We start from the raw sequence: 25,124 nt of genomic DNA, 5'->3' as shown, positions 1-25,124 counted from the left end.
CTACATCTTAAACATAATATATATATTTATATATATGTCAAAGTTGGCTGGAGCATTTCCTATTACAAATAGGATTTGGTCAATAGTGACCGACTTAGGTGGACGTGGGCTTGTGGCAATTCAAGCCACACACGGCCCACTTCAACAGTTTGGACTGAAAAATTGCCAAAAGAAATAAAGAAAAATTGCCAAAAGCTAAAAAAGTTACCCAAAAAGTTATCCAAAAATGTGTTGTTACGGTGCCCGTTAACACAACTCATAGACAATTAGTATACTAAAACTTCTTACGCATTTCTGTAATAAGTATAGGCTAAAGCGGTATCCAGCTTAATTCATATTCCCACCAACACAGTTTAAAACCAACTTTCAATATTCCCACCAACATTGTGTTGAATCTTGAAGATGAGAATAGACTAATTAGTGGATTAACTCTACATACATAATATGCTTAGAATATTTAAATATAAAACAAATTACTAGAAGTTCAATTAAATTTCTTGAGATTATAAAATTTGATCAAGCTTACATATAATTTCCATTAGGTATGTCCTTTTTTTTTTTTTTTTTTAGAAAGTTTCAACTTATGGTGTTCGCTCCTGATGATAGCTCTTTTTTTATCAGACCCAAACACCAGTCGGTTTTTGGTGTAGGCAGAGATTAAACCATAGATCTTTTATATATTCAACCATCAAAGATTTTACCAGTTAAGCTAACTGGGTATGTCCTGTTGAATGGTGGGCAAGATTGCAAAATTATTATTGAGCTCCTAAAAAAGGTGTGCCTGCTTAGTTTATTTTATATTGCCAAAAGAAGTAGCATGACACGGTGTGCGTCGATTTGAGAATTGTTTTTTTTTTTTTTTTTTTTTCGATAACTTATTTATATATATTTATCAAAATATATAATTTTTGGTATTTTGTATGTTAAATATGTTAGAAAAAATAATTTATTTATAAGAAGCTATAAGCTAGATTATTAGTAAAAAAGTTTTTTTTTTGAAAAACTATTGGCAACAAAGTTGAGACAAAAAGTAAACAAAACTTTTTTCAACAAATTCCAAAAGCATAAGGCGTATGCAAATATGAATAGTGCATTTGGAATTTGGATTAGCTATTTTTTGTTACCATTTTAACTTAGGCAAAATTACTATTTTGGGGTTACTTTCAATTTGGTGCTCACTTTTTCTCGGTAGTTAATTTGGTCCTTATTATTTTTAACTTATTGTCAAGTTAATCCCTATCGTCAATTCACTTATAGAAAATATCTATATGGCAAACGTCTCTCTCTCTCTCTCTCTCTCTCTCTCTCTTCAGGCATTCAATTTCCTCCATATTATTTTTAACTTATGGTCAAGTTAGTCCCTAAACTCCCTGCCATCAACTAACTACAGAAAATGTGTTTCCATTGTTGGCATGCGCAATATTTAAAGACTAAACATGTCCAAATGTTAGTGGTCAAATTAACACTAAGATGATGGCAAAAAAAAAAAACATTGGATTTTAAAAATATTTTTCTTTTATGTACCATTTTTTTCTTTTTATAAACTCACAAATTCTTTTAGGCCAAAATACAAAAACACCCTTGGGGTTTGCATCTATTGTAAAAACAAGCCTTGAGAACACCCTAAGGCTCATATATCTACCAAATTGACCCTTGGGACAAACTTTTATTAGCTTTTATGGATGAAAAAAATCATGTGACTATCACATGACTAGTAGCACAAATTAGTTGGTGAATCTTCTTAATGTGGTCACATAATGGTTGCATATATATATATATATATATATATATATATTTTGTCCAGAGGAGCTAAAAAAAGTTCGTTATAAGAGTCAATTTGGTGGATATAGAAACCTTAGGAAATTATGAGAAATAATTGGAACCATAAGGGGTGTTTTTGCAAATGACCTAAACCCAGGGGATCTTTTTACATTTTAGTCATTCTTTTATATGTCCACAATTTCACAAAAATTAATTACTCTGAGGCTCTTATATGATATCTATATTCCTGGCTCCTACGAAATAGCAGTGTCACACCCTAAACCCGATACCCGGATTTGTGACTATGACCGGCATGTTAATATCAAGCTTAAACTTGATATTAACAAGAACCAACTTAACTTTTACAAGAGCTTCCCTCTTACTATACATCCTTGTTTCTTTACTTCCTAATATAGCCTATCACTTAAAATTCAGAACATCTACACTGTACTCCAAGATTGACATAATCCACCAGTTATTCAAATTCAGAATTTCACATAATACATCTCTTAATACTTTAAGGTACATAACTTTCATTAGATCCTAAAATACACAATACCGCAAAACTAAACATTAGATACAAATTTGGGATCTATACATTTAAAACTAAAACTAGCTCATTCCAAAACTCGACTAAGGCTCCCTCTGCTCCAAATTAAAACCTGTTGACTAAAAGAGTGGAAGGGGTGAGCTATATAGCTCAATAAAGGTAAGATACATGAGAATTTAATAAGGATGCATGTAAATCAAATCATTTCATTTTATAAATGTGCAGATAGGAGAATATATTTTCATGCATAGTAATTTATACTATTCATAATAATAACTTACACGCTCTTCATAGGAAAATAATTGTTCTCTTTTTTCTTATTAGAATAATATTACCAAAACCTTCGGATTGAATTTTTTACAAAGTCACCAAATATAATATTGATTGTTTAAAATCAATATATATGATTTCTCATTATGAAATAATCATTTTAACTTAAATCAGATAATTGGTAACCTTGTCTTAAACTAAAAACATCTTAAAGAATAACAAAACTTTTCTTCATAAAATTCTTCTCGTAAAATATTGTAACTTTCATAGTCATAAAACTTAATGTTTCATAAAGAACAGATATCTTATAACTTTTTAACATAAACTTGTACTTTCATCAGAAGCTTTATCTTTAAAGCGTAAAAAACTCCAGAAACTCTTATCTTTAAAGAATAGCTTTTCTTTTCATCATAAACTTCTTTTCATGAGAGCTTTTAACTTTTCATAATGCATTTAAACAAAATCATTCTCTCATGATTAATAACATAATATAGTTGTTCATAAATAACTTATTAGTTAGTCCATATCTGATAAGTTTGTACTTGTTTGGGAGGCTTCTAGCACCACAGTGCTAGGCATCCAGCATTCCCCACAATGCCAGGTATTCTTGAGATCACATCATAATACATATATTCAACCATGGGGGTTGGTTGACTTCTTCCACAAGTTGGCCGTAACCAACAAGGGCGGGTATAGCAGACCCAATTCCATTTATAATGGCCAAACAGATAACATTTTCCATGGAAAACCAGTAATTAACCCCTACTGGCAGAGTTCAGATCACTAGAGGACATAACTTGAAACATTTCATATTTATACATCATATTGATATTCATTGTTTGCATAACATTTCATAATAAAAGCATCTCCATTGTTTTCTTTAAACATCATGTTTGTGGAATTAGTAATAGCATCAATATGCTTAAATCATATACATAAGGTTTCGATAACTCACGAACATATCTTTGTTTGATACATGCTTATATGCCATACCTCTAATCAAAAACCCTTTTAATGCATCATATACTTTAAAATAACCTCATGACTTACCAAATACTCATATAACTTATTCCTTAACTGAAAGCAGAGGAACTGAGAGCCTAAAGTCGAAGGAGCTTAGACTTGGATACTGGTAACACCCAAACCAAAAATCAAAGCTTATTACTATCCATAATTTCATTGTCGTAAACTTACACATTCATCTCAAAGCTTATCTCTTAGAATCAAGGAAATTCTAATCCCACCTCAACGAGGTTCCCACAACATATTATGCACACATTGATGTAGGACACAATTTATTATTTAATTATTGTAGTTTATTATTTTTGGTATTTTTATGTAAAAAAATGTTATTTTAGGTTTTGGTGATTTATTTCCTTGTTTTTAGGTGCATTTAATGCTTTTTAGGTCAAATTTGATTCGAGGTTTACTACCAGGAACTAACAGTTTAGTTTCTATTCCATCAAGAAAGCATTGTGTGTGCTTTTCTTTAGGCTTCCGCGACATCAGTTGGTATCAGAGCCTTGACTTGCCTTGGTCTGATTGCTAACGGGCGAGATGGTAACCACCCCCACAACAACGATGAATAACTTAGCGAGTATTATGTGACGTACAACAAGCACTCACAAATATCTATGCTAGGATGGCGCCGTTGAAGAATGGAAACAATAGGGATAACTGCAGCGGAGACATAACTCATGGGCCACCTATTGGTAAGCAAATTTCATATAGACCTTATAAGAGAATTGCAAGTTTTAATGGTTATTTTTTAAAAGAAGATTTTCTTGATTGGTTACTTGATCTAGAGGATTTATTTGACTATGAGGATATTTGTTATGAGAGAAAAGTTGGACTTGCTTTGTATAAACTTAGAAAGTATGCCTTATGTTGGTGGGAACGAGTACAATCTGATAGAATTCGACAAGGTAAAGACAAAATTCGATCATGGCCAAGGATGAAAAATATGCTTGCTATCAAATTTTATCCTTTGGATTGTGAAGAAATCTTGTCGTATACAATACAAGATTATTATTGGCCAAGAAGTTCATACTTGAATTATTTTGAAGAGCCAAATATTCCACCGCTAAAGGAAGAATTACATGTTGAAGCAAATATTGTTCTTGAAGAATATGGAGAAGTCAAAGAAGAAAATATAGAGATTTTTGAGGAAATTAATGAAGGTCTTGTTATAGAAGAAGAACCTGAAATCAAGATTGTGGAGGAGATTAATGAAGACCCCATTATAGAGAAAGATCTTGAGGTTGAGATAGTAGAGACCATTAAAGAAGAAATTATAGAGGAAGTTGTCAATGATCTTGATGAAATCAAGTTAGATGATTGCAACATTCAAACTCCTATTATTTTATTGGGAGACACCGAAACAAAGTTTATTGATTTTATTGGGGTGGAAAGATTTGATTTGATCATTGACTCTTATTTGGTGAATATTTTCAATTACATGAAGATCAAGGGAGAAGAAGTTTAAGTTGCCCAATTAATGACTTTCAAGTTTGGCAAGAAGACAAAGAAGATGAAGTATTCAAAGTATTTGTTCTCTTGGCATGGGAGATTTCAGATTTCAAAGATGAACTCAAGGACGAGTTTATTTCAAGTGGAGGGGTCTGATGTAGGACACCATTTATTATTTAATTACTGTAGTTTATTATTTTTGGTATTTTTATGTAAAAAAACGTTATTTTAGGTTTAGGTGATTTATTTCCTTGTTTTTAGGTGCATTTAATACTTTTTAGGTCAAATTTGATTCCTGTTATGGTTAGGTATCAATTAGGAGTTATTTTAGATTATATTTTCTTGTCGGTCAAGTTTTAAGGAGCCCTTAAATAGGCCCCTAAGTCTGTAAACGTTTTTCAGAGACTATTATTAATAAACACAGACGTTTTGTCAAATTATCTTCTGGTGGATTTCAGTTTTATTCTCCTTGTGGATTCAGGGAAACCCCTTATGGATTCGAGGTTTACTACCAGGAACTAACAGTTTAGTTCCTGTTCCATCAAGAGAGCATCGTGTGTGCTTTTCTTTAGGTTTCCGCGACATCACACACCAACAAATAATGTACCAAACTACAGAAAAACCATTATTCTTATATTAATAACATATCTCTAGAAGAGTCAACTTCATTTCAAAAGGTGCTTTGAGATTAGGGAAATAATGCATGCATAAACATAAACTCTTTTAAGCATGATCATATAACCATATACACTCATAAGGCAACATAGAGCATGTCGAACAAAACAACTTCATAAAAAAAACAGTTAAATGGTTTAGAACCCTTCCTTTGAGTACTGAACCTCAAACCAAGTTACGTAAAATTTATCTATGATCCAAACATACCAAATGATAAGCATATTAAATTATAGCTCAAAACATTCACCCTAACGTTAGAATTAAATCCTCAAAGTTAGGCATGTCCCTTACTGTTCACTGTTTTATTCCAGCAGCATATACTTCATATATAAAATACAAATGGGCTACCAATTCACATCCAAACTTCATGAAATTTTACAGAGAAACCATAAAAATTTCGGAGTCAAAGTATAAAACCATAATTTACTAAAAATCATACAAGACAACGTGCTCAAATCTGTCCTAACAGAATTTCATCCAACTTAGAAATTAACCCATTATTTTTATATTGATCCAAATGCTGTGAGACCACTTCCATAACAACCATATGTGTCTTAGATTTCATAATAAATATCCCTAGCATTCAAATTAATTGTATACAATTTAATACATAATTTATCATGCATAAACACAGAATCTGTTACAGAGGCAGCTCTGAAAAATTTTCTTGTAAAATCATAAAATGATTGCAAATAGTCTTATTATCATATGAGGATTTTTATACACTCATTGGACATGTTAGAAAACACTTATATATAGTCATTTAACCATTTAGAGCAAAAAATACACACAAAAAAAATCCCAGCAACAGCATCAAAAGTACTCATCCTAACTTTTTCTTACTTCCTTAATCATATAAAATCATTAATTAGTACAAACCCCAATCTACCTTCAACAAAACACCAACACAATTCCAAAGCTTCTTAAAACAGCACATATATGTGTATATATATATATATATATATTACTTACAAGTTCATGATCTCCTAATTTTACAAACCACAAATACCATTACTAAAAATTCCTTGAAGAAATCATGGATTTTAAGGTGAGAGTAGCTAGAACCTTTACCAAGTTTATGGTTCTTGAGGGGAAAATAGGAATAGAATCTCTCTTGCATGAAAGGATTTCCCTTTCCTAGTGGCTGGACCGAAAAGTATGAGAGGTAGAGAGCTTGAGAGAGTTTTCTTTCTTTTTGGTGTTGGACCTGTAGGCATGAGATTGAGTCTTCTAGTTTCTTTGAGAGAGTGTGAAGAAGAAATGAGATGGAGTCTTGCTTTCTTTTAATGTGTGGAGCCGTGGGTTTGACAAAAGGGACTTAAGAGAGCTTCCTAGTTCTTTCCTTAAGAGAAAAGAGAGCAAAGTGGGTGAGAAATTTTGATTTGTGTACCCGTGGGAAATGGAGAGGTAAGGAGCTTCTTGGATGCTCTAGTTGCTTTAGAAAGTCAAAGAAGAGGTGAGGTGGAGTGCTTGCTCACTCCCAAGTGTAGGAGATCATAGCAATATAATTCTCGGAGTACCGAGGTCAAACCACAAGGAGCAGGATAGATTCAAAGACAATATAATTAAACAAAAATTTGGGTAAAGAAGAAAAATACTTTTGCTTGGTGATTGTTAACAAGAATAATAATAAAAACTAATTTAAATCAATAATGTAAATACTAGGGCATCGGGGTGTTTTCCTATATCGATATGAAATTCTTTGTGATCTGAGAAAATATATATTTCATAATTGATTGTTCTTATACAATTAAATACTTATGATTTTGTTGAACTGAGACAATTCAAGAACGCATGATAACCTCGATTAATAACGCAGTTAGAATAGTTTTCAGAAAAACCCATTCACTTTAAAACGTGATTTCTATTTGAAACTATTAGAAATTCATCTAAACAATAAGAAAAACATGATTGAACTTGAAATCATGGAAGAACTAATACATCAAAAGAAATCTAATTGAACAATCAAATATGTTGTTGATAAAATCCTAGAAAGAATCACATTGAATATTCATACCGTATAGAAGAAACATAACCCCTAGCCCTAGCAAAAGTTTAGGCTGCCATTAGAGAAAGAAAAATACAAGGTTTTCTCTGCCAAAATTCGTTCTGCCCAGCCTCACTTCAAAACCCTAATGTCTAAGTGTCCCAAAGAAAATAAAACTTTTACTATTTTAATTTCCGTCCAGGTTTACAGCAGTAACTTGTGAGTTAATTTCAGCCTTCGAAAATTGAGAATTTCGAAAAACTCAAAACTGGAAAGTTGTAGATATTTAAGTCACGGTTCCAACTCATTCAGTGTTGTGTCAATTGGATTTTTGAGGAGAGAGATACGTCCAAAATACTGATCAGTGCTCAAATCAGATTTTTCCTTTTCAGATTCTGTCTCTCTGATTTCTTTCCTTATTTGAAGCTTCGAATCATGGTAGACGATCCAGGCACTCCAGCTGCACCTCCTTAGACATTTAAGCATGGTCCTTTAGCTCCACTTTAATTCTAGTTTGACCTCCATTCTCTTACAAATTCCTGTAAACTCATCTTTCTCACATGATTTCCTGAAAGTAGAAAATTACACACAATGAATAGCATCTTATTCAAGAAATTTTGTAAAGATAAATAATAGAGACTAATGCAAATCATGGCTTAATTATACAAATCAAGCATACTAATAAGGAGATAACGCCCACATAAATATATAACAAGTATACATTTTAAGACGTTATCATTGAGCTTGTTCATTGCATGGCCAAGTCTTGGTCTTTGGGGCTTATCAACATGCATGGTTCTTTGGCTTTACATGTGTTAGATTTCAATTGGTTGCATGTGTGTAAAATTTCTACCATACTATCTCATTCATCATGCTTAATTAAAACACCAATTATGTATCTAATAACTTAAACCACTTAATATAGTTTTGTACTTGAAAGTTCAAATAATGTAAAAACACCCTTGAACGTTTAGACCCCCAATATACAAATTAACCAATTCAAGTTTTATGTCAAACAACTAGTGTGCGGAAAATGAACAAAAGCTATAAAATAGAATTGGAAAACTATCTAAGCCAAATTAAAATCACAACCCACAGCAGATAATAAAAGGCAAAGATAAAAGAAAAGGAAGATGCAAACACAAGGACAACACGCGATGTGTTATCGAAGAGGAAACCAAAGTCCTCGGCGTAAAACATCTCTACCGCCCTCCAAGCAGTAAACAATCCACTAGAAAATGTAGTTGGGATACATGGACAGCAATAGACCCTCCAAGCCTAATCTACTCAGTGCACCTAAGCCCTCCAAGTTTCTTGCTTCAACGAGGTTGCGCCAAACCTTTTTCTTTTCTAGCTTCCCAGATTCCGCTACTTGACTATAGCATCAACCAATGTAGATTAGTTCCTTCCTAACTGCTTCCCAGAACACCAAACAGCCCTTTCATAGTAATGGATATAGTGAGAAAAAGGTTTTGGTAAAATGCCTCTTAAGAATTTGACAATGGAGAGGAAGAGAGTTAAGGAATTTGAAGAGACTCTTATGTAAAGATTGTAGATGAATCAATCTTATTTTACTCTAGAGTTTCTCTCTCAAAATTCTCTCTGGAAGCTCTCTTTCATTTGTGGGTATGATGGGTATTTATACTGGGGTGAGAAAAGAATGTGAAACGTCAGGTTTATCAAAACAGGGGTGGCTCGCGACTTGGACTCGCGGCTTGATTGAGTTGCGAGTTCCAGCCGCACGATAACAGAACGGTCAGTTGTCCTATTTTGTCCTGTAGTGCTCCAGCTAGCATGACGCTTCAACTTCTGGCATGCTTGGCACGTGTGCAGCGGCGGCTTGCAGCCGCGAGTCACCCGTGAGATCAAGCCGTGAGACTCTGTTTTCTTGCACACTCTTGAGCATTCAATCACTCTATCTCACTCACTACCCTTACAACAAAACCCACCTAAATACAGGGTTACTAAATGCTGAAATACAAGCAAATTTGACACGGAATAAAGCCAACAAGATGGTTGATTAAATTCAACCTTACAGTACATACTTAGTATGTATTTAAAATACAAATAGTCATTCAATTATGTATAATAGTTACAATTCTCATTCAATGGTATTATAAAATAATATATATATATATATATATATATATTAAATACTCTTATATTAATTTTAGAAAGTAAGTGACTCAAAATAATAATTAATCACTTGAACACATATGTTAACTATAAAATTAGGTTGGGGTGTTACAAGCAGCCTTCGACGTCGAGCTAGTTTCTCTGAGGTTCAAGATCCGCGAGTCTACTACTTCTTTATCCATTCAATTTCTCCATATTCAATCTAAATGAGGCAGTATGTCCTCACTTCAAAATCTATGAGGGTTTAGGTTGTTTGATGGCTGAATTAGGGATTGGATCTTTGATTTGTTTTTGATGCATTATGAGGGAGTGGATCTGGGTTTGCCAGTTTGGTGGGAAGTTTATTTTTTTGGTTACCAAGAAATTGCATGAAAGTAAAAAATAAAATTCATAAAATAAAAATAAAATTTATGTTTGGTGACTAAGAAATGGAAAGAAAATTAAAAGAAAAAATAAAGAAAAATATTTTTAAAACTTGTTGTGGCTTTTTTTGCCATCTAAGTACTAATGAGGCCACTAAAACTTAAAAATATAAGCATATGCAAACAGTTTGTCACATCGACACTTTTTATAGGTGAGTTGATGATATGGACTAACCTAACAGAAAATTTAAAATAATAAGAACCAAATTGAAAGTAACCCTAAAATGTAGTGACCAAAATGATAATTTTACCCTTAACTTATTTATTATAAACAGTCTTTTCAAGTCTCACTTTTTTTTTTTTTTTTTTTTAATTATAAAAAGTACAACTATGCTTTTGTTAACTTTCAACAAAAACTAAATGCAAGCTATGATGTTTATGTGTCATCGGTTTGTAACAATTTCATTAGATTACATGTACCGGGGAAGAAATAAAAATAAATAAAATGACATCTTCATTCTGTTTTTAATGCAAAGAGTTATGATAGTGAATGACATATTAATGGTCCATAATTTCAATACTTCTTCCAAGCTTGTATTTTCACTTTGGGAAAATTAAACCAATACTCTAAGGATATTAATTTAGGAAATACTCTTAAAAAAATTTTATGTGAAAAGAAATTTTTTTTTTTTTTTTTTTTTTTTTACGATTTTTTATATTTCTCATGAAAGTGGTATCCAAACTTTCATAAAATTGTCTATCAACAAATACCCTAAGGCTTCGTTTGGGAATTCATAAAGGAATGAAATTAAATAGAATTGAATAATTTGAAAGGAATAGAAAGGAAAGGAATGTATTTAATTAAATAAGAGAAAAGAATGGAATTTAATTAAATAACCTTGTTAGGATGTTTTAAAATAAACTAGTATGTAGCCCCGTGCTACCGCACGGGAATGAATATATTATTAATCATGAGTTTTTTCATGTTTAAAAGGCTCAGTTAAGTCTATATTCTCTCCAATCTCTTTTTATAGAGAGAGGGGTTTGTGCGTGTTTTTATACATCCTTCATAATTGTATTATCACGAAGCAGGTCCAATGGATTTAGATTGGTACTACCAATTCCCAAAGTATGAGTGTTTAATGTGTTATTAATTTCATCTCATTGACTTCTGCACATGACAGTAAATTTAAAAATAATTAGATTTTACACGTGTATAGTAAAATTGGACTCCAATTTCAGATTCTAATTGAACAATTGGAATGATAATATATGATAGTAACAACAATAGAAAAATTCAAATAAAATTTCGAATTAAATTGTAACAATCTGAATAAAAAATTCCAGTAGAAAGACAGGGTGGAGTGATCCACTCTAAGAAGGCGACCAAACTTGCGTAAATATAGAATAATAAATCTCTCTCCGGAAAATTTACATTATTCATAACCTTTACTTTCACTGAACATTTTAAAAACATTGTGACTCACATCTGCCATCCAGATATCTACAGTTGGGTCCTCTCCAATTCGCGTGAGATTCCATTGATCACTAAGTTCCTTTGCAACCTGCAAAAAGTATCATCCATCGGTCTACAGTAGTGCTTTCTTCATTGTTATAGGTGCCAAACCTGAACAAAAAGCCAAATATAAGAATAGTGAATTTTAGGCATAATGTGCATCTAATCACATATTAGTAATTTATAACAAATGTAAAGATGCAAACTTTGTAAGTGAATAGTAAACAAAACTCAGTGTCAGAACCAAGAAGAAAACACTTTAATCCGAAACTTAGTGCAAATGTAAAGATGCAAACTTTGTAAGCACTTTAATCCCAAAGCATGAGTGTTTAATGTGTTATTAATTTCATCTCATTGGCTTCTGCACATGACAGCAAAATTAAAAATAATTAGATTTTACACGTGTATAGTAAAATAGGACTCCAATTTCAGATTCTAATTGAATAATTGGAATGATAATATATGATAGTAACAACAATAGGAAAATTCAAATAAAATTTTGAATTAAATTGTAACAATCTGAATAAAAAATTCCAGTAGAAAGACAGGGTGGAGTGATCCACTCCAAGAAGGCGACCAAACTTGCGTAAATATAGAATAATAAATCTCTCTTCGGAAAATTTACATTGTTCATAACCTTTACCTTCACTGAACATTTTAAAAACATAGTGACTCACATCTGCCATCCAAACATCTACAATTGGGTCCTCTCCAATTCGCGTGAGATTCCATTGATCACTAAGTTCCTTTGCAACCTGCAAAAAGTATCATCCATTGGTCCACAGTAGTGCTTTCTTCATTGTTATAGGTGCCAAACCTGAACAAAAAGCCAAATATAAGAATAGTGAATTTTAGGCATAATGTGCATCTAATCACATATTAGCAATTTATAACAAATGTAAAGATGCAAACTTTGTAAGTGAATAGTAAACAAAACTCAGTGTCAAAACCAAGAAGAAAGCACTTTAATCCGAAACTTAGTGCAAATGTAAAGATGCAAACTTTGTAAGCAATTTATAACAAAGATGCAAACTCTGGCTTTGCTATCTTTTTGGAAATTATGCAATGTACCTAAACCAAGTTCTTATCACTGATATTAATCTCTTTGGTTTTCACGTTTGAATTCAAAATCAAGAAAAAACTTAATTAGCACAGTAACTCACTTGACCCGATACATAAAAGTGTTTTTAATGAGAATGAGCCCACATATATTTAGCCACATGATGCAAAATTCAATTTCAATTTCAGATTCTAGACACATGGCACAAAATTAGAGTTCTAATTTGGAATTCAATTTCACACTCTCTCTGCCTCACCTATTATTTTATATATAGATGAATGAAAATGAATAAGTAACCTTGTTTGGAAGTAACATAGAGGGAAATGAATGGAATCATTTTATAATAATACTTGCTGTAAATCCATGCTATGCGCAGGAGCCTATCTGTATGTGTAGTACACTAAAATAAATTAATGAAAGTCTCAAGGAATTAACGGATGTATATGAGGAAATAGTTCTCGGCTAGGGTTTAGTGAGAGCACCTCCAAAACCTAGACCGTTGCCTTCTCATCGAGTAAGGCGGTTTTCCCTTTAGTGACCTCCGTTGCTAGAAGGGCATAGTCTACAGCATAGTGGTGAGGTTGGTTTGCCCAAGATCAGTATGGAAGACATAATTAGGAGGTGTGATGGATTATTCTTGACTACGAAGGAAGAGAATAAGGTTTTGCTACTGAGGAAATTATCTACTTTAGAGCATGTTCTCATGGCAAAGTTCTTTACTAAGAGGAACCTGAATATGGCTACGGTTGCCTGAACTTTTCGTCCATTATGGCGTACAAGGGAGTGCTTCCAATTGGTTAACGTAGGGAATAACATTATGCCTTTTGAATTTGAGTCAGAAGTTGATGCTGAAAAGGTTTCGCAGGGAGAGCCTTGGTCGTATGATAAACACCTGGTAGTTTTTTCAGCACTTCAACGGGAAACAGTCCTTGAAAGATCTTGAGTTCAAGTTTTGTACCTTTTGGATTCAGATTCACGATACCTTTTCAGTTTATGATCCCATAAATAGCAGTGCTAATAGGAGAATCCATAGGTATAGTGATCCAATCTGCTGACCCCTTAGAGATGAAAGGAGGAACTTTTAGGTGAGTAAGGGTGAGGGTGGATGTGTCTCACCCTCTCTGTCGAGGAAGGAAAATTGCGATGGAAGATGGTACAAAAGGTTGGGTTGCTTTTCAATACAAGCGTCTACCCAATTTGTGTTTTTGGTGTGGATTATTAACCCATGATGACAAAGATGTTGAAATTTGGCTGAAAAGTAAAGGTACGCTTGTGGTGGATGATTAGCAATTTGAATATTGGATGAGAGCCCCTCAATTTAGTATGGGTAAGTGCTAGTCTATTGAGGTCAAGGGATATGAGGAAGGGGTTCCCAAAACATGCTCTAAGGCTAGTTATTCTAGGTTTCATGCTATTGAAGTGGCTGCCTTCAGTGACAATCCAAAGCAGGCCGAGAAGGGTGATAATAGGAGTGGTGTCGCAACAGACAATGATGAAGGGGTGCTTAGGGGGGTGCATTCGAGGGAATCCAGGAGTTTGAAATTGGTAAGTATCAAGAACAATGGAGTCTTTATGTCCAGTTCAAAGGAGGCTGACTTTGAGGCGATACTAGAAGATATTGATAAGGCTATAGCATCGGACATAGTAAAACCTAACACTATCATTGTGGATGCTACCCAAAATTCTTTGGAGATTCCTTCAGTCCAAATCTATAATCTCAACAAGTCAGGGGTTTCAGGGGTTGTGGGGTCCAATGTACAATCTATGTCTTTGCATATTTCTAATACAATTGCAGTGGAGGAGACTTTAGGTTCGTTTGAATTGGGTTGGACTGAATCTAAGGACTCTCAGTAGGGTGGGAGGAAAACAAAAGATAAAGGGGGGGGGGGAGGTTAAGAAGGGTGGCAAGGCCCCTGAGGCCGAACTTAAGCTTGACTGTGGTTCGAAAAAAGGATGTTGGACCAAATTGTCCAAAAGGGCTAGTATGAAGGGGGATCATGGGATGCAGTTGACAGAAGTGGGGTCAAAATGAAAATCTAATAGGGTCGAGGTTCATGATGGGGAGGAGGAAAAGAAATTGAAAGTGGATGAGGAAGCCAGGAACTTGGGTGTCATTTTTGCTACACATTTGGAGCGGTAGAGGTTGCTAAGCAGTCCCGCCGAGCCTAATGAGTCTGTTAAGCTAGAACTGTCGAGAGCTTGGGAACTCTCAGATGGTTAATGTCTTGAAGAACGTTATTAGGATAGAGAAGCCCAAGTTTGTTTTCCTAATGGAAACAAAGTCTTATGTTGATTGGATGAAGGTGATAAGAGATCGTTGTGGTTTTAAGGAAGGTTTTATTGTCCCTAGTGAAGGTTCTAGTGGAGATCTAGCTTTGTTTTGGGATTCATAATTAAGAATGAAGGTATTAGGCTCCTCTTTATCCCATATTGATGCCATTGTGGAGGGTGGTGGCAACTATAGTCTGTGGCACTTAATGGGGTTCTATGGCAACTTGGAGACTTCTAAAAGAGTAGAATCTTGGCAACTTATTAATTCCCTTTATTCAGTTTCCCATTTGCCATGGTTGGTCATCGGGGACTTTAATGAGATTCGATGTGTTGAAGAAAAGGAAGGGGGAGCAGCTTGGCCATATCAACAAATGGCTCGCTTTAATAATTCTAATATTTTTGTGGGTTAAAGGAATTGGATTTTGTTGACCCAATTTTACCTGGCTTTATCAGAGGGGGGAATGGGTTTTAGACCAGAGAACGCCTTGATCGTGCACTTGTATCTCTGGATTGGACTGCCTTATTTCCTATGGCTCGGTTATTTCACAAGTCTTCATCTGTTTTGGATCATTGTCCATTGGTCCAAACTTTCTTTGAGAAACTGAACTGGGGTAGACACAAGAAAGGGTTTAGATTTGAGGCCATGTAGGTGCAGGACCCCAGATGTGAGAGCATTGTCTCTTCGGCATGGTTTGAGGGGTTGGTTGACACTTCCCCTTATCCCATTCTAACATGTTTGAACTCGTGAAGGTCAAAATTGGAAGCTTGGAACAAGTTTGAGTTCGGTCATGTAGGGAAGGAAGTTGCTAGGCTTCAGAAGCGGTTGGAGTGGCTTGAATTGTATCTAACAGATGTGGGTGTAATACAGAGTATTCGTGAGACCAGATCTGAGCTTAATTGTGGGCTTGAAAAGGAGAGCTTGATGTGGAAACAAAGAGCTAAACTGCATTGGTTTAAGGAAGGCGACCGCAACATGAGTTATTTTCATGCAAAGGCATCATCCCAGTTTCAAAAAAATTCTATTAAGGGCATTTTTGATGAGCAAGAGACTTGGCAAGATGATGAATCAGCCGTTGCTAAGGTTTTTGGGGATTACTACTTAAAGCTTTTCACTTCCACCTCCCCCACGGATTTTTCAAAAATTTTGGATGCAGTCCAAACCAAGGTCACTCTAGAAACGAATGGGCATCTAGTGAAGGAGTTTCTTCCTTAGTAAGTTCACCATGCTCTCAAACAAATGTACCCTTAAAAGGCTTCGGGTCCCGACGGTATGCCCCCCCTCTTTTATCAGCATTTTTGGCTTACGGTGGGAAATTTAGTAACTAAAACTGTGCTTGATTTTCTCAATTTTGGTATCTCCCCCTCCAAATTTTAATGACACTCATATTGTCCTGGTTCCTAAGATAAATCAGCCAAAAAAGGTTATTGAATTTAGACTTATTAGCTTGTGTGATGTGATCTATAAGTTGGTTGCTAAAACACTTGCTAATAGGTCAAAGAAAATACTCCCATCTATTATTAGTGAGACTAAGAGTGCTTTTGTCAACAGTAGACTTATTACTGACAATGTTCTAGTTGCTTTTGAAACTATGCATCACATTAGCCAGCGTAAAACAGGGAAAGTAGGAGAAATGACTTTGAAGTTTAATATGAGCAAGGCCTATGATAGATTCGAATGGGTTTGTTTGGATAAAATTATGGAAAAACTGGGTTTCCACCCTAGATGGCGAAGCTTGATGATGCAGTGTATTCATCAGTCAATTATTCTATCAGAATCAATGGTAAGCTGTGGGGCCATATCACTCCTTCAAGGGGGCTTGGCCAAGGTGACCCTCTCTCCCCTTATCTGTTTCTTTTTTGTTCTGAAGGTCTTTCATCTTTAATTAAAAAAGTAATCACTGATGGGGTTATGAAGGGTGTTTCTGTGTGTAGAGGGGGTCCTATTTTGTCTCACTTATTTTTTGCAGATGACAGCATAATTTTCTGTATAGCTTCCATTAAGAATTGTGACCCTTTACAACGTGTTTTGAATGTCTATGAATTGGGTTCGGGTCAACAGTTGAATAGGGCCAAAACTTCCTTATATTTCAGTAGTAACACTGCTCATGAGGTTCAAGAGGAGATAAAGTCCAGGTTTGGTGCTCAAGTTATCAAGCAGCATGAGAAGTATTTGGGTTTACCTTCGTTGGTGGGGAAAAATAGAAAAAATTCTTTTAAGGAGATTAAGGACAAACTGGTTAGGAAATTGGCAGGATGGAATGAAAAGCTTCTTTCTAAGGTGGGGAAAGAAATTTTGATCAAGGCCATGGCCCAAGCAATACCAACATACTTTATGAGCTGTTTTAGGATCCCGAACTCGCTTTGTGAGGAGATGACGAGCCTGATGCAGAATTTTTGGTGGGGTCAGAAAAAAGATGAAAGGAAGATGGCTTGAATTAGTTGGGATAAACTTTGTACTCCTAAATCTCAAGGGAGTGTGGGTTTCAAGCAACTAAAACAATTCAACTTAGCTCTTTTGGCCAATCAAGGGTGGAGACTTCAAGTGGGTAGGGACTCCTTGTTGTTCTAGGTCTTCTTCCCCCAACTGTGATTTTATTCATGCCAAGGTGGGTTGCAATCCGTCTTTCACTTGGCAAAGTATCATGGTAGCCCAAAGCATAGTGAGTCGTGGGATTCGTTGGCAGGTGGGTAACGGGAGGAGCATATAGATTTGGCAAGATAGATGGCTTCCCACTCCTTTGACATATAAGGTGATCTCTCCGCCTTCTCTGCTTGAGGTTGAAGCTCGGGTCAGTGAGCTTATTGATCAGGACACCAGTTCTTGGAATCCTGAATTGATCCGGGGAATTTTCTTACCGCATGAGGCTAAGGCAATTTTGGGTTTGGTCTTGAGCTCTCGCTTACCTGAGGATAGGCTGGTTTGGGTCCCATCTTTGAATGGTAGGTTCTCAGTCCAGAGTGCCTACACTGTAGCTATAGATATGAAGTAAGAAGGGTTAACGGGGGTTGTTTCAGATGATAGTAGGCTGGGGCATTTTTGGAAGACATTTTGGGGGCTTGATATTCCTCCTAAGGTTCGCCACTTTGCATGGAGAGATTGTAAGGACATTCTTCCAACCATAGAGAACCTCATGAAAAGGAAGGTGTTGTTAGATGGACTATGTGATGTATATCATGCGGATGTGGAGTCATCAAGCCATATTTTCTGGGATTGTGCCTTCGTTCGTGAAGTCTGGGTTTTATCGAAGCTGTTTCCAACGAACTCGTGGGTCCACTTTCATTCTTTTTTGGATATGTTATGGTATGGGGTTATGGAAGCTGATTGGGAGCAGGATAGGATTGAACGGATTGTTATGGTGGCTTAGGCAGTGTGGACAAATCGAAATAAGTTAAGAGTTAGGGGTGTAAAGAAATCAAGTTAGCAAGTGGTTTATGGTGCTATGGATTTTCTGGCAGAATTTCAGGATGGTGTTTGCACTATCTCTGAGTTGAGCCCAGGTATCCAAACTCGCTAGATTCCTCCTTCACCCAGTAGGTATAAATTAAATGTCGATGGTGGCATATTTGCTGCGCAAAATTCGGCAGACATTGGGGTAATTATTAGGGACTCAGATGGCTCGTTAATTGGAGCTTGCAGTAAGAAGCTTCAGATCCCTCTTGGTGCAGTAGAAGTGGAGGCAAAGGCAGTTGAGTTCGGGTTGCAATTTTCTAAGGACTTGCTGATTCAAGACTTCATTATGGAGGGTGATTCATTGGTGGTGTTCAATGCCCTTTCAGAGACCTCTCCCCCGCCTTCGTCGATTGTCTATGATTTATGGTTCTGTATCTGCTTCCCATGAGTTTCGTCATGTTGATTTTTCCCATGTATGCTAGCAAGACAATTGTCCAGCCCATATTCTCACTAAACATGCTTTAGGCATTGATGATTTTTTCTGTTTGGATAGAAGAGATTCCTTGTTTTCTTGAACAAGCTCTTCTTCAGGATGTTTTGTAGTGTTTCGTTGTTTTTCAGTAATGAAAGTGCTTCTTATCAAAAAAAAAAAAAAGTCTCAAGGGATTAAGAAATTATAACATTTTTAGCAATCTAAAAAGACCACAATAAAAATGTGTGTATATTTTTAAATAAATTGTGTACACCTAAAATAATACTACGAATGTTATGTCAAAGTTATTAAACTCTCCTTGGAGACTTTATTGTTTCCCTAAAACTATTATTAAGGAAAGTTATTAATAGCATTAGTCATTGGTTCTGGTTTCATTTAGAAAACTGAAATTTTTTGTTGTAATAGAGGTCCTTTTATTTTGTTTAGATTTTGTCTTTTTTTGGTTGTTTTTGGTGCGGCAAATAAGCATTATATCTTACTATAACTAAGTTATGAATCTAATCTTGTCTTTATACTCCTTTTTACAATAAGTTATGTCCTTTCTTTTTCTAGATATTCAAAAGTAAGCAATATTAAAAACTGTGCAATATGCTTGTATCCAAAAAAAAAAAAAAAAAAACTGTGCAATATGCAATTATGATGATCAATAAGGTAAGGATTATAAGGTTGTATCCATAGTGGCAGAGGGTTAAAATATAAAACTGTAGGATATTTCATTTCTTAATAATAGACTAAATGAAAAGAACAGCTTGACTCCCATTTCAATTATTTTTATTAATTTTCATATTCAACCATCTTTAAGTAGTTCATTGGAGAAATCTTTATATATATATAAAAGACCACTTTTTAGACAAAAATAAAAATATGCATTTTTTGCAAAAAAAAAAAAAATAAAGGCACGTACAAATCATACATTGCTTTGTCAAATTTCGGGTAGCATCTAATATATGGTCTATGCATATGAGCAAATTTTCAAAGATATATGGGTATGAAAAACAACAATGGTAATTGTGAATGGTAAATATTGTCTTCCTTATTTTCCTCTATGACAAATATGGATACGTGCAAAGGATTATTAGGTTATGCATAATAGAAACTAAAATAACATTGGCTCCATTAGTGTATTGAAAACTTTTTTTTTTTTAATAAGTATAACATAACATAGGAGGTAGGACATGCCAACACACCATCCAAATTGCATGTTCGATTATAGGCTTACATGTCTATCACTATGTGTATGTCTCTTGTATTTTAAAATTTCAATTCCCATCTGGTAGAGACATATTTTACGTCATTGGCTAATTCTTTAACAAAATGCACTTTACTTGTAATTGGGTAGATCTAGAATGGTTTTAGTACTTTAAGAAACATGTTGTTCAAGTCAAGTGTTAAAGCCATGAAGATCTAACCAAGAAACAAGTGAAGAAGGGTTGTTCATTAAAGCTCGACAGAAGTCCTGACAGAATCCTTTCTATCGAGATTTTTAATGTGGAAGCTCAACTGGAGCTCGATGAAAGTTTTTTCTATCGAGACTTACGAAATCAGAACTTCCAGATCTGATTTTCGGCTCATGCTGAAATATTTGTACAGAGTTTCTTTTCTCACAAACCTAGACATATATAAGGCTTATTTTAAAGGCCGCCGCGCATGCAAAAAGCGACAGAGTTCATTATTCTCTCTGAAGAAACTACTGCATCTTTACATCAAAGGTTTTGTGACCAAAGAGCTTCCTGATCTTCATTGTTGATGAATTGAAGAACTTTGCAGCCAACAACCTCTTCAAGTTGCTGGAGTTAGTCACGTACTAGGATCTGTGCATCATTGGTTAGTCACGTACTAGGATTTGTGCATTGAACGAAAAGATTGCTGCAACAATACAAGTCCAATTGGGGTAAAGGTTCAACATTAGGTTGGTATTTCGGGATAGGCCAAAGGGTTTGGTAAGATTTCTTATACTTGTAATTGCTTATGAATGATAATAGTGGATTCTTGGGAGTGGTGACCTTAAAATCACCTGGTGGGTTTTTGCCTTGGTGGTTTTTCCTATTTGTAAACAAATCACATGTGTCAAATTTATTTTCCGCTGCATTTAGATAATTTGGTGATTTGTTCATGCTGCCACGCTATTGCATAAAATTTGATTTAATTAATTAACTTGGGTAATTAATTAATTTGTAAGGGGTCAATTCATTTTAACCCAACACCATCATACCAGAAGCTTCTTCATAAAAAACTATTTATCTCTCCAACTCTTGCTTTGCTGATTGCCTTGGAATACAAATCGAATGTTGATCAGAATTGGAATTTGCATAAAATAAAACGTAGCATTAAAGAGTTTGATTCCATGCCCTATAGAGTTATACTAGTTCTAGAATTGATCACATCTTTCTCTGCATCTTTTTGGTTGGCGCTTGTGAGAAGGACAGGTCGGGTGTGGGGTTTGGCTGAGTTGAGGGAGAGGATGTGATTGAAGAGGGAGAAAGAAAATAATCAGGGTAGGTGAGTCGGTGACTAAAAATAAAGATTAAAAAAATAATTAAAAAATAAAAGCTTAGGTGGCAAAGTTTCGTGAGGTCAACAAAAAGTCAAAGGTTTCGGTTTTATAGTATATATAAATTACTATTAGACCCCTATTTTAAAATGAAGAGTTGAATATCTAGAAGTATTTAGGGAGTTTTAGTAAAAAAATTCATTAAAACTAAGAGCAAAACTTAGCTATTGTACTTCAGGTATTGTTCCTTAGGTACTCCTTTTAATTTTTTGACATCTGTCTAATTAAATAGTTAGCTAACGGGGCGTTAATGTCATCTCCTTTTTTCTTTTTCTTTTTCTGGTTCATCTTTTTCAAATCTCTGAAACTTCTCACAGTTGCGTTAAAACCCATTTATAATACACACAAGAAAACCCTTAGAACCCCAACCTCTTCGACCTTTTACACTCAAAGAACATGAGTTAGAGTTTGTGTGTGAAATAAGAATAGGAAAATATCAACTTGTTTTATAATGAAAATAATGGGATTAATGAAGAAAATCACCATTTTATCCTTCTTTGCTTGATTTAAATGAGTTAGAGTTTGAGTGTAAAAAGCCTACTACTATTAAAGGTTTGTCAATTTACAGAAGCCAACGAGATCTTGTGAGATTGTGCATGAGAAATCCGAGAGTTTTGTGGACGATATAATGTGCACTAACCAGCCCCTTTGACCTTCTTTGCTTGATTCTGATTAGAACTCTAAGAGTTTGGGTGTGAGAATCCTAATAGCGACCTGAGTTCTTCTAAGATTGTGTGTGATAAGTCTTAAGTCTGAGAGATAGGAAGCTATCATGTTTCTTGCTGAAGGAGATGATGAAAAAAAAAAAAAAAGAAGCAAAAAAGAGACGGGTTAACGCCTGTTAGCTGACTTATTTAATTAGACAGGTGTCAAAAAATTAAAAGGAGTACCTAAGAAACAATACCTAAGGTATTGTATTTAAGTTTTGCCCTAAAACTAATTACATTCCTTTCAATTCCTCCCAATGAGTGTTTCCTTCTACTCATTCTATTCTCTCTCACTTAAATTCTATTTTTTCCATTTCCTCCATTGAAACTACCAAAGGAAAGAATGTGAGAATATTCTACAATTATTCTTTTCATTCATTTTCAAATCATTTTATTCTCTCCTCCCAAACGAAGGCTAAGAATACCTATTAACTAAACATTTTTTCTTTGAAAAAAGTTAATAAATGCTCTAAAGGTATTAATTTAAAAAATATTTATAGAAACTTTTTATGAGAAAATAAGAATATAATAAATTTTTTTTATATTTTTCAAAAAAATAGTATAAAAATTTTCATAAATTAATCAATTAACAAATATTCTAAAACCCGAGATTCTTTTAGTATCGTAAACGTATTAAGGGTTTTATGAAACTTTCTTTTTATGAAACGTTCTTTTCTTTCTTTATTAGTTTTCCCTGTTATCTTTTCAGTTCATCTATAAAAATAAAAAATAAAAAGTTTTCCCCGTTAGTTTCACTACCCCCGTTCTATTCTGTACGTTTCTAGCCCAGAAAATTAATGATAAAGCCCTGTGTGTGTGTGTTTTTTTTTTCCTTCTTGAAAGCAATAAAGCCCCGAGTTTGGAGTTTGGACCACTGTTGATAGAAGAAACATTTCCACGTGCTTGTCAGACTACAATGCCAGCAAGCTGACATTATTTAAATCATCAGCAATAAAGGAGTAAAAAATTTTGGATTCTGAATAGTCACGTCCTTATCGAGATTGTACAAATATTGGGAAATTAAAAAATTACTGAATGTGAATTCAAGAACTTTCTTAGCTCAATCAATTTAACTCGCTTTACGAGTCAACTAAATCATTTGAGTTAATGTGTGTTTGGGTTCTAATAATCAGATGGTTTTATCTTAAATTTTCTACTATTAGAAGCTTATTTGTACCTTATCCTTCACACAACTAAATACTTTTTTTTTTTCCCCAAAAAGCTAGGGCCAGTTACCATTTTTAGTCAAAAAGCTTTTTTTTTTGGGTCTCACATTAATTATGTTTTTCCTCACAATTATTTTTGCTAAGTACTTTGTTAAGTTCTAAAAGTTTAGAACAATTGGCAAATTGTGAACACAAACTTGTCTAGATATAGATCTTAGAGTTTATAGGTATAATTAAACAATGCTCAAGGTGATTCAAGTCAAGATTTAAGAACATACAAGCTGCAGGAAGAAGATTTCATAATCCGTTTGGTTTGATCGATTGAAAGACAGGCTCGATTGATCAAAAGTCGTATCTGCAGAATTTTAATTAAACCTAAACAGCAGTTCAAGCCTATTAAGGATTAGGGTTTCTAATCTACTTTTCCCAGTATATAAAGGAAACCCTAATCACGTTTTTATAAGGCTTTCAGAGAAAGAAGAGTGTGTCTCTTTTGTATTTAGGGTTTTGTTCCTAAAAAACTCTTTCTTATTTTCTACCGGTGTTATTACTTGAAGAATCTCAAGATCCGGTATTGTAGAAGTTGCTGCCTTCTCTAGTCATTAAAGGTGTTGATGATCTAAACCTTCAAGGGTCTTAGAGTCACAAACATGAGAGTTTGTGTTCTAAACCTTTGAGTGGGATCTCAAAGTCACAAACGTGGGTGTTTGTGCTTTGTAAAGGCCAAAGAAAGAAGGAGTTCGTGGTCTCAGAGCTTGCACGTGGTCATGTCAGTAAGTTTCTACTAGTGGGTAGCAATAGGATGTTAATGGTCTAAGTTGCTATTGTAAAATTTCGATTCTTTCTAGTAGATTTGCTTTTTACCTTGAGAATAGCTAGGTTATATTCTCCCCAGATTTTTTACCGGTTTGGTTTTCCTAGGTTATTATATCATTGTATTTTTTATTTTCCGCTGCTATACATTGATACAATATATTTGTGTTAACCTAGATTTGTTAATTTGACTAAGTAATCATTTGGCTAATTACCTAGGTTAATCTGATTGTGGTTTTAAGAGGTCTAAAAACTTACATACTTTTAGCAAAAAAATAAAAATAAATAATCAACTTATTTTATTTAATTTTTAATTTTTTTCTATAATATTTTCAGTAAAAAATTAAATAAGTAGTTCTCAAACATAAAATGTTTACGCATAAGATGTTCACATATCAACCCAATTGTTTGTTTTGTTTGTTGTTATTTACATTTCCAATTAATTTCTCAAGTTTTCAAAACCATGTAGCAGAGTTGTAATCTGCAGATTGGTTCCACATTTTCATCCTAGGCATTCTAATTGGTTCCACATTTTTCATGCTCCTGCCACCTTATCAATAAGTTTATCAAGAAAGGGGAGGGACCGTGTGATCTTCACTAATAGTTTTGAAATAATTTGCAATGTGCAGATGACCTGCAAGGCTGCAAGGTCACTTATATCAATAATTTTGCCTCCACAATCCAATTTTCCCAGAAAAATTTACAAAAAAACAGTTAAAAGTGACTTTTATCTAGTTATCTTTATATTTGGTACCTATTTGTTTTGTATCGTCCTCCCGTAGTCCCCACATCTCCATTTGGCATTTGCCACTAATAATTCAAAAGAGAAAAGACCCACATTGTAAGGTTATTTTCAAAGAGCAAAAGAACATTAATTGTAAAGCCAACAATCTTTTGTCCTGGTTTACCAAAAAGAAAGGAATGTTATACCTATTTGTTTTGTATT

The 25,124-nt window shown here is 34.3% G+C and overlaps 1 protein-coding gene across 1 annotated transcript in view; it reads right to left on the bottom strand.

The window, feature by feature from the left end:
• The window catches only part of LOC115963393, a 60,538-nt gene that overhangs the window by 11,549 nt on the left and 23,865 nt on the right, over positions 1-25,124 (bottom strand). The gene's annotated exons all lie outside the window — the stretch shown is intronic.

The sequence above is a fragment of the Quercus lobata genome, chromosome 10 (assembly GCF_001633185.2).
Source record: "Quercus lobata isolate SW786 chromosome 10, ValleyOak3.0 Primary Assembly, whole genome shotgun sequence".
NCBI lineage: Eukaryota > Viridiplantae > Streptophyta > Magnoliopsida > Fagales > Fagaceae > Quercus > Quercus lobata.
This window is presented reverse-complemented; position numbering and strand designations above follow the sequence as displayed.